This window comes from Melozone crissalis, unplaced genomic scaffold (genome assembly GCF_028551555.1).
Source record: "Melozone crissalis strain CALT ecotype California unplaced genomic scaffold, PUWL_Pcris_2 ptg000018l_1, whole genome shotgun sequence".
Classification (NCBI taxonomy): domain Eukaryota; kingdom Metazoa; phylum Chordata; class Aves; order Passeriformes; family Passerellidae; genus Melozone; species Melozone crissalis.
The window spans coordinates 6223614-6237158 of NW_026535796.1; the positions used below are offsets into that span (position 1 = coordinate 6223614).

The 13545-nt window shown below is 42.9% G+C and overlaps 1 long non-coding RNA gene across 2 annotated transcripts in view; it reads left to right on the forward strand.

Annotated features, from left to right (window-relative positions):
- LOC128937007 (uncharacterized) overlaps nucleotides 1-5635 on the forward strand; it is a 271541-nt gene extending 265906 nt beyond the window's left edge. For both annotated transcript variants that reach the window (XR_008483016.1, XR_008483017.1), the window contains exons 6-8: nucleotides 2656-2798; nucleotides 3397-3424; nucleotides 5508-5635. This is a non-coding gene — a long non-coding RNA (uncharacterized LOC128937007). The remainder of the gene's footprint in view (nucleotides 1-2655; nucleotides 2799-3396; nucleotides 3425-5507) is intronic.
- Nucleotides 5636-13545: the final 7910 nt, after the last annotated feature.

Consider the following 13545-nt stretch of genomic DNA (forward strand, 5'->3'; position numbering starts at 1 on the left):
AGACATATAGATTAATTTAAACCTTGAAATTACATAAGCATTAAACAAGCCCTGAAAAATGCACACAAACATATTCTGGTGAAAAGCTACATTGTGATCCTTCCTGTATGAATTATAGCACATGAACAATAACTGCCATGCATTCTTCAGGGAATGTGAGAATGTAGGCACCTATTCAGATTGGAGGCCATAAAAAAGGAACCTCTAATAACAAGTGGATCCTAACATTTTTTGAAATAACTAAAATAAGAAAGGGACCAGAGGGAGTGAATTGCATAAGGAGTGGAAAATCCTGAACCCATGCTGGCCCGAAAGAAGTATCAGAAAGAAAGAGCTCCTTTAAGTAAAAAACCTCCCAAATTAGACCTTTGTCTGACCAATTCAATAAGAAAGGAACAGGGAATAGGGAAAGTCATTCAAATGTATTCATTAAGTTGGCAGAGAAATGCTTATTAAAGAAACTCTCATCTTGATTCCTTTTTGGGGAGGAGTAAAAGAAGAAGGAAGGGAAAGATTTTTTTTTTATTATTTAACATTAATGGTTCAGAGGCATTCTTCCTATTATTCCTTCTATTTTGACTTGCTGCATTTGAAAAATATGTTGTCTTTTAAATAGATTTATTCCTTTCAACAGCATCTGACATCTTTTGTCAGAAGTTCCTTCATTTTTCCAGTTTATTTCTTAACATGTATTTGTAGAAGTGGCTTCCACTGTATTAATTGATGTGTTTGTGTCTGTACAGAGCAAATGCATTCTCCTCACAGGGATTTTAACAGGCATTTGTTTAAGTGCGTTTTGCTTTTCTGTGTCTATTTCTACTTGTTTTTCTGGTAGAGAAGGAGACATTACTAACATGCAGCCAGCATAATGAGTCCCATTAACTCCCAGTTCAGTTTGCTTTTTGACCACCTCTCTTTTAATGACTGTACTTTTCCTGACTGCAAAGTTTGGGGAATAGGAAGACTGTTCGCTCTGCTGGATTTTAATACATGTTTACATCCTTCTTTGCAGAACAGCACCACCTCTCAATTAATGTTACTCTTAGCCTTAAAAAAGCAATTGGTAATAAATAAATGTGAGCATGTTTTGGGAAAGTGTGGTGCGAACCAGATTTTTCACAAAGGCTGCTAAGCAATTTTAGAAGCAGCATTTGTGCTCTAATATTTTAAAGCTTTTTCATTGATCTCCTGTTAAATGAGAAGCAAGAATTAACCTCAATGACAGTGCTAGTAGCTCTGCAGTCTATTTTGGCCTGTTCTTTAAGTAAAAAGAGCAACCTAGATGAGAATTTTGTGCTTCACTGGATATTGAAAGATGAGGCAATAAACTGCTAAACTTGAGTAATCACACACTCCCAGAGGAATGCCTCAAATGGGGTTGGTCAAAAACCTTGAAATTCTAGCCTTCTGCACACTGCCTGGGCTTTAACATTTGATGAGAGTCATTATAGTGGGGGACTGAATACAAGTGTCTTCTGATTACAGACCTTCCATTAAAAGTTCCCACCAGTGTGCCTTTCCATAGAGAAGCGTCAATGGGATTAAAATCTCAATTCACCCCAGTCAATTCTCCAGTAACACGATTTCATTAGAGGCAGGCAGGGAGGAAAATGGACTAGAAAGCACTGAAACAGCTGGTGTATAAATTATAAAGTGTACTTTCTACTAAGTGAACACACCTTCCGCTCAGCCACATTACTAATTAATGTGTAGGGTAGCCGATTTTATGTAAATTGTATTCTTCCTCTCTCCTGTGCTTTGGTTAACAACAGGTTCTTCTAAATCTTGGAAAAAGAAAGATTATGCAAAGCTATCATCATATGAAAATAACGTATTAACATACTGCCTGTGAACTGTATCCAATCAGTTCCTTTTCACTGGCGTGTGTACAAAACAATTAAAATCAAATTTATATTGCACTTCTTTAATATATTCTGGCATTAATATAATCAACGAACAAGTGTTAAAAAGTCTTACAGGCCTATTCTGCTTTAAAATGATATGTTTGTTCTCAGGGTTAGTGGATATTTTCAGCTTCTCTAAAAGGGGACTAAAATGAAAAGTTCTCGGCGTACAAATGCAACTCTGGCAGGTTCATGTGGAGCCTTTCTTTTTCCAGAATTCCAGCCTCTCTCAGCCTGTTGTGTTCATGTTTTTAACTGGTGTCTTTACTCCTGGTCTTCGTCAGCTGTTCCCCATGTTACCTGCAACACATTGGTTTTTAACTATTGGGTGTTGCTGAATAACAGCTCATAAAGTTTATGAGAGCCCTGGATTGTCTGGATGACCTGCGGGCTGGTTGTGCTACCAGCTGTTCCTGTGTCAGGTGGACACACACACCCAGGATCTGCCTGCCAAGGACCAGGATTTCACCTGGAGCCTGAAGGATGGCTCACATGCCACCAGCACATCCTTATTTTCCATGTTTCATGCTCTGAGGCTACGTTTTCCCTGTCTGTTTTCCTTCCTGCCTTTGGTGTACTCTCATGTGACACGTGGCAGGAAGAACCGAGATACTCTGTCACTGCTCTCAGTGCTAGAAGATCTCAGAAACAAAAAAACTGGTGTGAATAAAACAGTTTTGTCATCCACAGGGGTGGAATGTCTACCAAGAAGTTATTTATTCCGGCCTTAACAATATCTGCATCTCCCCAGGAACAGAGCCTTGTCAAGCCCCTCCGCCAACAGGCACTCCACACTTCATCAGGCAGTTTTTCTCAGAGATTCTGAGAAAATTCTCAGGGATTCTGAGAAGATTCAAACAGAACTTTGCTGTCTCTTAACACCTCTAGCTGCAGGTAAGCCCGTTTCTTGTCCTACGCTCTGAGGATAAAGAAGAGATTACTCTCTTCTTTGAATTTGCCTTTTACTTATTTTGAGAACCGATCCTCCCTCAGACACATATACCAAGACTAATGCTAGTGCCCAGCCAAGATGATTCCCGAAACCATGATCATGAAGCTGGAAATTATTGGTTTTCCCCTCCCCTGGCAGTGCTGAACCTGCCTACAAAGACACATCCCTCTGAGGAGGCCAAAAGAGAATGTATTTCCTAGGAGAAATAAGTGAGTGAGATCCTCATACCACTTCTGAGCCTTTTTCTAAAGCAAAACTGCTTCTTATGGCAAGAGACAAACTAAGCTGAGAACATAAGCTCACTTCAGTTTGGACCAGAGGATAGCAATAAACCATGGAGGAAAGGTCAGTGTCTTCCCATTAAGTGGTCCTGTTTTATCCTTATTTACCATTTCCTAACAATTAATTTAACCAGATAAAAAAGTGATTGGCCTAATTCCATTTTGAAATTGCAGATTTGAATTCTTGGAAGTATAAATGGTTGTGCATTTACATTATCAAAAATGGCTTTAGACTCGAACTGTTTCTTTTTCTCTTCAGCTCTTTTCATCAAGGCTACAAAATGAAGGTGGGTGAGGAATGCAGAGGAGAGGGAAAAAATACTAGGATTCATTGCCAAGTACTTTCTTTTTGTCCTTCATTTCCTACCAGCTGATTTGGAATGGAACCACGCTGAGTAGATGACTGACAGAGTACCTCACACTAAACCCCTGGTCAGACCTGCTGCACCATTTTCCTCCTTGATGGAGTGGGTGGCATAAATGGCATCAGCAGGCTGGCCCTCAGCCTTGAGGCACAGGGCAGCATCACCTGCAGCTCTCTGCAGGGACAGAGTAGGAGTGGAGGAGGCGCACATCCCACCCTTGGTCACAGCAGTGGAAGCCCAGGAAGCGTCAGCGGGAACTGAACGGAGCCAGGAAGGTCTGAGCAGAGACACAGAGCACAGCCCTCACCTTCCCTGGCTGCTCAGCACTCCAGGTCAATGCTGTCTCTCACTCCCTCCGGCTGTAAGTCACTGTCAGACCCTTCCTCACCGGCTGAGGGACTGTGTGGTGGCACTCTCCAAGCCTGCCAGGACCTGTGCTGCTAATACTACTCACAAAGGAAAGAGGACAGACACAGAGCTCTGGCACCCGGGTTTGCTGTCCCACTTACAGCACCAGGAAAAGATGCTCTGTTGCTCTTTCAGAAATATTTTGCTGATGAACTATTGCCAGATAAGATGAACAAATAAATCTCAGGAGCCTCTGAAGGCGATCCTCCAGAAATGGCTTAACAGGGCTTAACAATGGCTTGCCTGGCCATTTGCTGGTTTGCTCTTTTTGGAAGGAACAAATGTATGAAAAGATAAGTTGTAATTACTGCTTTCCAGGCAGCTCAAAATAAAGCCAGAACAGAGAAAAGAAGCTTCTCTTTCTTTGGGTGGTGTTAGGTTGAAAGCTGATGAGTAGGTTCCTCAGTGATTTGGGGGTTGCACATCTTCAGTCAGAGAGATTCTCACATTCCTGCAATTTTTAAATGGGCTTTTTTTTTAATGTTGCTGTATTATTTGTACCAGTGTTTGCTGTATTCATGGGAAATTATCCTATTTTTCTTCAGTGAATACTGCACAAGACTCAAAATGAGAAACACATCCATAAAGTTAGTTAGGGTTCAATATGCAACTTTTTTTTTGTGATAAGGAAAATGAAAAAGATAGTTGTAGTTGCATTTTAATTACATTTATTGAATATACACATTGTCTAAGATCTAGAATATCTCTAGCATGATGGAAGACAGCAAAAGAATGGGATTAGAGCAGAAGAAGAAGAGATCTCAGGCCTAAATAGTGATACAGAGAGGATAACCAATCTGAAATGGTTGAAATTGTGCAGCTTTAGGGGATGTTTAGTTTCTTAGCACAAATTGCACAAATTTAATTTCTGCATGCATTCCCATAATTATTTTTGTTTGGAAGTAACTGTGAAATTGAGTCTTTTGCTTCTGCTGATATCAGGTCACTTCTGAAAACAAAGTGTATCTCAGAGAACAGCAATATTATTATTATTCAAAGGCTGCGTGCTTGGGCAATTATGCAAACACTGTCTTCTTGTCAGTCAGTACGAACCTTTCCTAAAATACCTGGAACCCTTGAATTAATTAAACTTCCCATCACCTCTGAATGCCACCATGCAAAGGGTTCACCTCCTCCCCAAACCCACTCCAAAATTCCCCTCCCAGGTCATTTTATCATGCAGTTGTCCAGCTGAATGTTGTTTTGCAGGGAACACTGTTGCTCCTCTAATCACTGAGTACAAGCTTGTCTATGTACAGCTCTGCAAACTCTGTATGCTCTTTTAGCAAAAGTCAACTTGGTGACTCACGTGTTGCAAAAAGTGTGAAATTCACTGAAAGCAGCATTGCTTCCCTGAAGGAAATGAGTTTTTGTGGCCTAACCTCAGAGACAGCAGAGGCTGATGTCCCCTTTCCATCATGGCTGGAAGTTTAGGAGCATAGTTCATATGAAAACAGCTGGAGAAAAAAAGGCTTGGTGGGAGAAAATGCCAAACATAACATACCAAGTGTAATGATACAGAATGAAACAAGAGTTTTTTTTTTCCTTTTTTACTCTCTAAGTACTCTTAATGGGAACAAATGGTTTATCTTTTCAGATCTGTGTATTGCTGTTGAAATATCCCACTGGGAAAAGGCAGCATAATTTCTGGCCACCGTGTAAATCCCACACTGAAGACTCACTTGGGAAGAAGAACAGACACAAAATGTTGTGCTGGCTTTCTAAGTGAAGATAAGTGTTGTCCTATATAAACAGTAATGAGAGCAAAGCTAAATGATGCCCAAATTTTGTTTCAGGGGCAAGTCATTGTTATGTCAGCCAAAGTCTTTGGGATTTTTATGAAGGTGGAGACTGTTTCTCCCTTTGTCTATTCTTACTCCCTGGTAAACAGGCATGTATAAAACCAGGCCTATATAAAAAGGATGGCATTCACATCCTGTGTTTTGTGCCCCCCCCCCCGGCTACACCCTGTGTGTGTGGCACTCAAAAGGGCAAGTGTGTCCCACAGGGAGGAGGAATATTCAGCCTTCCACAAATGGCTTTGAACCAGCTGCACATCACAAAACCACCCTGCAGAGCCCCTGGGCCTGGGTACTCTTGCTGGGACAAGCTCATCCATGACTGTATGGGGAGCTGCTTAATTGAGGCTCATTACTTCCATTTCCTACCGACACCGCACACCCCGCGAGGCAAGCCAGGGGCAGGGGGTGGAACAGCTGCTGCTGCTCGTGGGGAAGAGGGAGAGGATGAGGGATAACATGCCCTCACCCAGCCCTGCTGCCTCTGTGGCTGGCACAGCCTGTGAGGAGGAGCAAGGTGCTAATGTGACCCCTCGGACAGGGGCACGCACCTGCCTCGGCCACCACAGGGCTTTGGTACCCCTGACAAACTGCCCCCAGCTGGTGTTTCCTTCACCCCTTTGGGATGCCTGGCAATCTGTTTGTTTTGTCCCTTTTTAGGAAGGTTGATGCTTGGAAGAACCTCAGCTAAAACTCCCAAAGAGGAGACCTTCCCAATTTTAACAGGTAACATCAGCCGTCTATTTTTTCTTATTCAGGTTGTGTAACCTGCCTCTCCAAGGTCAGACAAGCATCCTTCCAAAGCCTCTAGCTCAGATTATGTTTCTTCAGGCACACAAGCTCACAGGTAGACACAGACTTCCTGTTCATTCCTGCTCTTGTGGATGTCCTGAATCCCTGCTGAGAGCCTTGTTCCTATTTCTTTACAGACATTCTTCCAGTTCTTTGCTGATGTAGTATCCTCAGTTTTCATTATTAAAGACCCATTATGGGCTTTGGCTCCCACAGGTAAATATGCAGTATATTCCACTTTATGTCAACTTCTCCTGAGCTTCCACAAAAGCTGTTAAAGGAATTAATCACCTTTTGATTTCCATGGGACAGTGGAAAACCTGTGAGAGAGAACTTAGGCAATGATATCTGTTATTATCACCCTTCTGAAACTCACCACTGCTGAGTGAAAATGAGCTTTGTGAAGGTAATCAATCACTGGCCACCACATGGGCTCCCTCAGTATAACATTAAGGGTAAAACTCATCACTTTGAACAGCATCAACGCAGCCTTGTGTAACACCAATTCTCACTCACCCACTTCTGTAGAGGAGATGAAAGAGGGATCTGTTTACTCAAGATGCTCTGGCTTTGCGTTTCACCACTTCCAGCGCAAGTAATGACTTGCTGGACAGCCACTGGACTGGCCAGGCAAGGGCTTTCTGTGCTGCAAGGTGGCATGGGGCCATGGTAGCTCTGCACATTGACTGGGAAGTCAGATAAATTACAACTGCCAGCATCAAAGCTGTAAAAATGATAAAAATAAATACCGTGGCATTACAGAGAGTGCCTTCCTTTGCAGCTGCTGTTAGGCAGTATGCTGTCAGTTCATAGAATAAGAAATTATTTCAGAACATATTGCATTATGCCAGAATGTTGTTTCACCCCCCCAAAAAACCCTACATGAGTGCCCCCAGAGGATGTTTTAGGTGAGGGATAAACTCAGAGAGATGGTGGTGTCCATTGTGTTAGACTCTGCACATTAAACATTTGGCAGCCCAGAGATGAAAGGTGTGAAAGGACCATGTTTGTGGGCAGAGAAGGTTTTTGGTTTGGCAGCACCTGAGAGCAGAGCTAAGCTGGTTCAAGGCATTTCAGGCTGGGTTTGTCTTCTCTGCTTGTGTATCTGTAAAGATGCCCAGGTGATTTCCATGGCACAGGCTTTGCAGGCATGCAGTTGCTGCATCCTGTCACTGGAGACTAAGAAGCAGTGGCAGGTCATCACAGAGAGAATTAGCTCATGTATTTTGACAGGTGAAGTTAAATAAAATGAAATAATTTGACAGGAAGTGAAGCAAAAATTCAACAAAGGAATAGACTTGCATGAATATCAGGTTACCAAATGGGGGAAAAATGAGGATGGGACATGTATATACAAATAAATAAATACAGATTTTTTTCATAAATCTGTTTCAACCTCAGGAGTGTTACTAGCTCAGAGTTCCCTGTCTCTTGGCCTGTTAGGGTAAGGCAGTCCTGCTATCACAGTAAGTGCTTTCACTTCCAAACACACAGCAAAGGGAATGCAGGATCTCTTGCCAAAATCTCTTTCAAAACTGAGTGTGAAGTAACAAAGTAAGAAAGTCCACTTGAGTTTGGAGAGAGTCTAAAATAGGAGCTCTAGGAATTCCAAGCTGCTCTATTAGTCTCATTTCAGGCCCATGGGCTGCACAGGTTTGTGGCCAAGTAACAGTTGATTGTGGCTGCTATTCCCACAGGGAAGAAAGAGAAATGCTATATGGGGCACAAAAGCAACGATGGATTTCTGACAATAGAGTCTTTTCCACTGTGATCACAGGCAGCTTTGTGCTCTAAGGAAACAAGGACAACTTTGCCACCAGTATTATCAAGTGGCTAGGACTGTCTTCTTAGTGTGCTGCTGGTAAAAAACAGACATGCAGGGGAGAAAGTGCATCCAAAATTACAGCAAACAAATGCGTTAGAAGAGGAAAAAAATTATAAACTACACAGGTGGCATGGAAAGCAACAGTAGTGTTTTCTCAGTAAAGATGCTGAGGACATAAAATGGGAAGAGGCAGCACAGCTGCACAGGGCACAGCAGCGAGCCCAGCCTGTTTCTGAGGACCACTGCAGCGATGCTCAGAAACAGCACATGGATGTGTGGCCCTACCCAGCCTGATCAGGGTGTGCCAGCCTGCCAGCCTGCAGCCAAACATGCTGCCTTTTAGTGGTACATGTCCCCTGCTGCACACAGCAGGCACGGGCCATCTGTGAGGAGCAGGATCCCCTCCTGTGCCGGGACCCATCGGACACGCGCTGGCACAGAGTCAGCCCAGGGCCACAGGGTGATGGCACAGGGGCCACTGGGGGATGTGGCTGGCATGGCCTGATACCCAGAGCCCTGGGAGGGGGCTGGAGAAGCACAGTCTCCTGTGTCATGGCACTGAGATGTGCAGGGGACAGGCTGTCCACGATGAGAGCAGGTGGGAAGGGCACGTGTCACCCAGGCAGCTGAGCAGATCATGGGAAAATGAAGAGACAGTTTAATGTTGCGTGTGTTTAGACAGGTAAAATTGGGGTTTGGAGACCTAAGCATAGGTCTCCAAATACATAATATTCATAGGTTTGTTTTCTTTAAGAGAATGTTTCTTTTAATCTGTTTTGTTCTGAAGATATTGTGTGTTTAAGCACTTTGTTGTTATTCCTGCTGTTTAGACTTTGTTATAGATGTGTAGGAAAAAAATCTGCTAGTTATCTACTTTACTTGGATGAATTGTTATCTGATGCTAACACGAAATGTAGGCAGAGTCCTGCAAGAGTCATCCTTTGCTCTAAGTGTGCAGTCTTATTAATCACTTTAAAACATTCCATGGCTCTCAGAGTTGTCAAGATCTCTCTCAAATCTGAACCAAGTGTGAAGCAACAAGGTAAGAAGGTGCACTTGATTCTAGAGACTCTAAAATATGAGCTCTAGGAATGGCAAGCTGCTCCATCACTCTCAGTTCAGGCCTGTGAACTCCACAGGTTGTGGCCAAGAAACTGCCAAAATCCAACAGTTGACTAAATTTATACCTGTGTGTGCTATCAAATTTCAGCTATTGCTGGCCAGATTGTGTAGGAATGCAGAGATGGGAAAGGGGGTAAATTCTGTCAGCCAGGGTAAACTAACAGCAGACATGATTTTAAAAATAACATCACCATGGAATTCACCTGACACAAGCCTCAGTCCCACCCTGATGCAGAAACACTACATGGCTTCAGGGAAATGAACACCCAACTGCCCTGAAACCTGTTCAGCATGAAAGGACTTTGCTCTTCTTCTCTTCACTAGTAGACATTTTAAAAAAGGACAATCACCAGATAAAATATTACAAAAATAACCACTTTCAGGATCTGTTGTCACAACTTGATTCAGCTGTGAGGGAAGTACCCTTGGTATTATTTCTGTGTTCAAATGCTTGAGACTTTTATCAGAGATATTGATGTGGAATGCTTATGAGTCAGGTGGAAGATCCTACTTAGCCTCAAATTTCAGGCCAATGGTTTTTGCAAACTTATTGAAATCCAGCCAGGCCAGGCCTAGTTCCTGACAAGGATCTACCCAGCTATTACCTCAATACATGGATTGGTAACCTAGAAAAGTGAACAGCATAGGAATTTCAGATTTAACCTGACTTCTGCTCTGTCATTTAAGGATCATTTTGCATTGTGTCCATGCATTTGAGAAGAAAATTAATGGTTAACTTCGCAGCCACTCCTGTAAATAGACCTTTTTTCCTTTTTTTTCACAATCATAAATCTTGCAGAGAAATGAAAAGCAGGAAAATAAAGATGTATTAGTCCACGTGTTCAGGTATTCTAGGTGGGCTTCTGCTCTGTGGGAGCCATAGAAACACAGAGACTTTTCCCCATCACCAGCAGAGCTATTCAGCCGGAAGCAAGGCAGATTTCACACCAGCTCTTGCCTAGGACTGCTGGGACCTCCAGCTGAGATCTGCTGGAGGGTGCTGGCTTAATTATAAACTATCTCCCCTACAGCTGCAGAACACTAATCCTGATTCACCAGAATCCAGCCCCTTTGTCTGATTATGAAACTAGCTTTTGAAACTTCTGGAATCACTCTAAGCCGTGCAATGGTTATAGAGCAGTCATGGGATACATTGCATGCTCTTAGGGTGCCTAGCCAGGACACCTACTCTTTCTGACACATTCTACAAGCCAGGGTCACAGTGGCTTCAGTGTAGCTCTATGGTGTTATTTCAGCAGGACATGAGGTCTTATCATGTACATTCTGTCAATGAGGAAGTGACTTTTCTTCCAAGGGAAGAACTTTGTGTGGCAGCAGTCTCTTGGGACACTCCTCCCAGCAGAACCATGTCACTGCAGATGCACTTCTGTGCCTCGATGCCCTGATCGGTTCCTTTCCTGGAACTGGAGCTCCTCCTCACTCAGTGGCTGCTGGGCAGGCTGGGCTGGCCCCTGGTGAAGGGTGGAAGGCAGGCTGTGCTCTGTGCTCGCCAGGAGCCAGCTCTCCCTTCCCCAGCAGCGAAATATCGCCCATCTCTCACTCAGCCATCGCCTGCAGGCATTCCGGTTTTGTAGGAATTGTAAGGGCTGTGGCCCTGAAAGTGTACTTCAGCATTTGGGAAAGACTTAAGGCTAAATTAGGCAGAGCACAGTGAAAGGATTTCGTTTTTCCAGAAATTCCTGTGACTTTTGTAACATTTCTACCTTTACTCCTTAGACCAAAATAGCTTTTTTTAAGTTGAGGAACTTCTTGAAGGTTGAATGTGACTGAAAAAAGAACATTCTTTTTTTCCAGAAGCTTTTCAGGACTTTTCCTTGGTCTGTACAGTAAGTATTTAAAAAATCATTGAAATATATTTTTTGTTTAATGTGCTACAGATTTGTCACAAGCCTAATTAAAATCTGAAGCCACTGCTTTTATATTATTTATAAAATTTGTTAGAACGCAGTATCATAAATGAAACTCATTTGATCTTAAAGCTCTACAGATCAAGCCCAGGGCAATGGGGCCCTGATTTATTTGGAAATTTTAAATGAAAACAGAGGATATGTATTTATTATTTTAAAAAATAATTCTAGCTATCCCATAATCTTAGGCCATTAAAAAGGAGAAGGAATTTTGGTATGCAAGTAGCAGATAGTGTTTTGCAAAACTACTCTGGTGTTATATTAAAAGCTTAAAATCTGTTCGTCAGAATTGCTCACATTATAATTTTCAAACTTATGAAAGTTACAAGAAACTTCAACCCAAGGTAGGAGAACCCTCTTTTGGAAACCTAAGGCCTGGCTTGTATTTGTGTAAAAACCCTTTCACAGCACCCTGTAATAGAAAGTGTTTTTAAGTTTGTCTAGTACAACCACGAGGTTGATAGCTTCTCTCCACTCATCTGCATTTAGGGATGACTGTGGTTTTAATGAAACAGAATATTCCAAATACTAATGGATCTTAAATTGCTTATTCTTACCAAGAGGTACTCCAAATAGCACATTTACCTCAAGTATGTGATATAAAGTGATGAGTTAATTCATGTACTTGTGTCAATTGCTTCAAGATACTGAGAATTAGCTGCATTAGTGATATGCTGCTTTTTTTTTCTCCTTGTGCTTTACATATGAACAGGAAAGTGCATAGGAATGGAGATCAATTTAAGCTGTGCTGTGCAAAGAGGGGAGAAATCTGGTGATGGTCCTACAAATGTCACTGACAAGGTGAGTAAATTCTTTCTTTTTGCATTTTCTTGGTATTCCTTGTACTTAGGCTTGACGTAGTTAGGATTTTTGAAGTAGTCTGTGGCAGGGAAATTTCTGATTGCAGTGAATTAGCCAAGAAGAGTTTGTCTTCAGGAGAGCCACATCAAATGGAGCTTGAAAATCCCTCCTAGTGACCTGCACCAAAGCACAGCTCAAATAGCTCCAAGGACTCTTCTCCACCTGGACTCCCAAACCTACCAGCATCTTGTCTTGCAAAAGCAAGAAAAATGTGGGGACCAATGCACGTCCCAGGCACATCAAACTTCCCTGGAGATCGAGAGCCAGAGCACAGTGCTATTCCCCAGCCTCAGGGTTCCTGTGAAGTAGAACAGAGCAACAGGTGGTGGCTGTTAATGTGCTGAATGTGGCTTCCCTCTGTGTCCGGCCATGGAAAACAAAGCCAGCCAGCGGATCCATGCCAAACGCTTTGCAAGCATGGAGCTTGCACAATTGGGCTCCACCCACATGCCTCACATGGGAATTTTCTCCCTCACCAGCTGGGATAAGATCACAAGATGGGAAAAAGGAGAAGGGGGGAAAAAAAAGAAAAAAAGAGCTGGAGTTGTTTTCTTTCCATTGTGGCTCCTGAGCTGAAAGTTCCTTTGCAGCAGAATAATAGAATAAAGATGAGAGTGAACACTGCTGATGGCTCAAAATCTGGCACCAAAGTTTATTTTTCCTAAGCAGTCTGAGTCTGAACGGTCTTGTCAGACAATGTCAACAGAGGTGAAAAAAATGATGAAAATCATTGAATCTAGTTTGGCTCAAAAATGAATAAATGCACCAGACAGAGTAAGTATATGGCCATTAAAAATGGCATAACCCTGACTGAAAACTGAACACCCTCATATGTATTTTGTACTCTCAAAGGCTTATCTTGCCAGCTGTATTTTTGAATGAGCTAAGTGTCTCCTGGTATGAAATGAATGCGAGTAGGCACACATAAGCTTTCTCATCAGTGTCCACACTCATAGCCGGCTATGTATTGAAGTCTCTCAACTCAGCTTGTTACAGCTATCATGATGCAGAGCCTGAAAATGCCTCTTCTCCAAGCGCAGACAAACGTGAACTGACAAGCTCTGTATTTTGCCCTTAAGGCTCCTGTCCATGGTGATGCATCGTCAGTTACTCTCTGTAAAACCCTCTGCCCCCCCATCCCACACGGGCTCCTCTCTTCCCTGAGTGCTCGCCTAATTTGGAAGCAGGTACAGCTCGTGGGAAACACCGACTGCGCTCCAGCACCAACGTCTTAATGCTCAGGAGGAAGGTGTGTGGGTTCAGCAGGAGGCAGGGCAGGGTTTGGGAGCCCCAGCCCGAGAAGAAAAG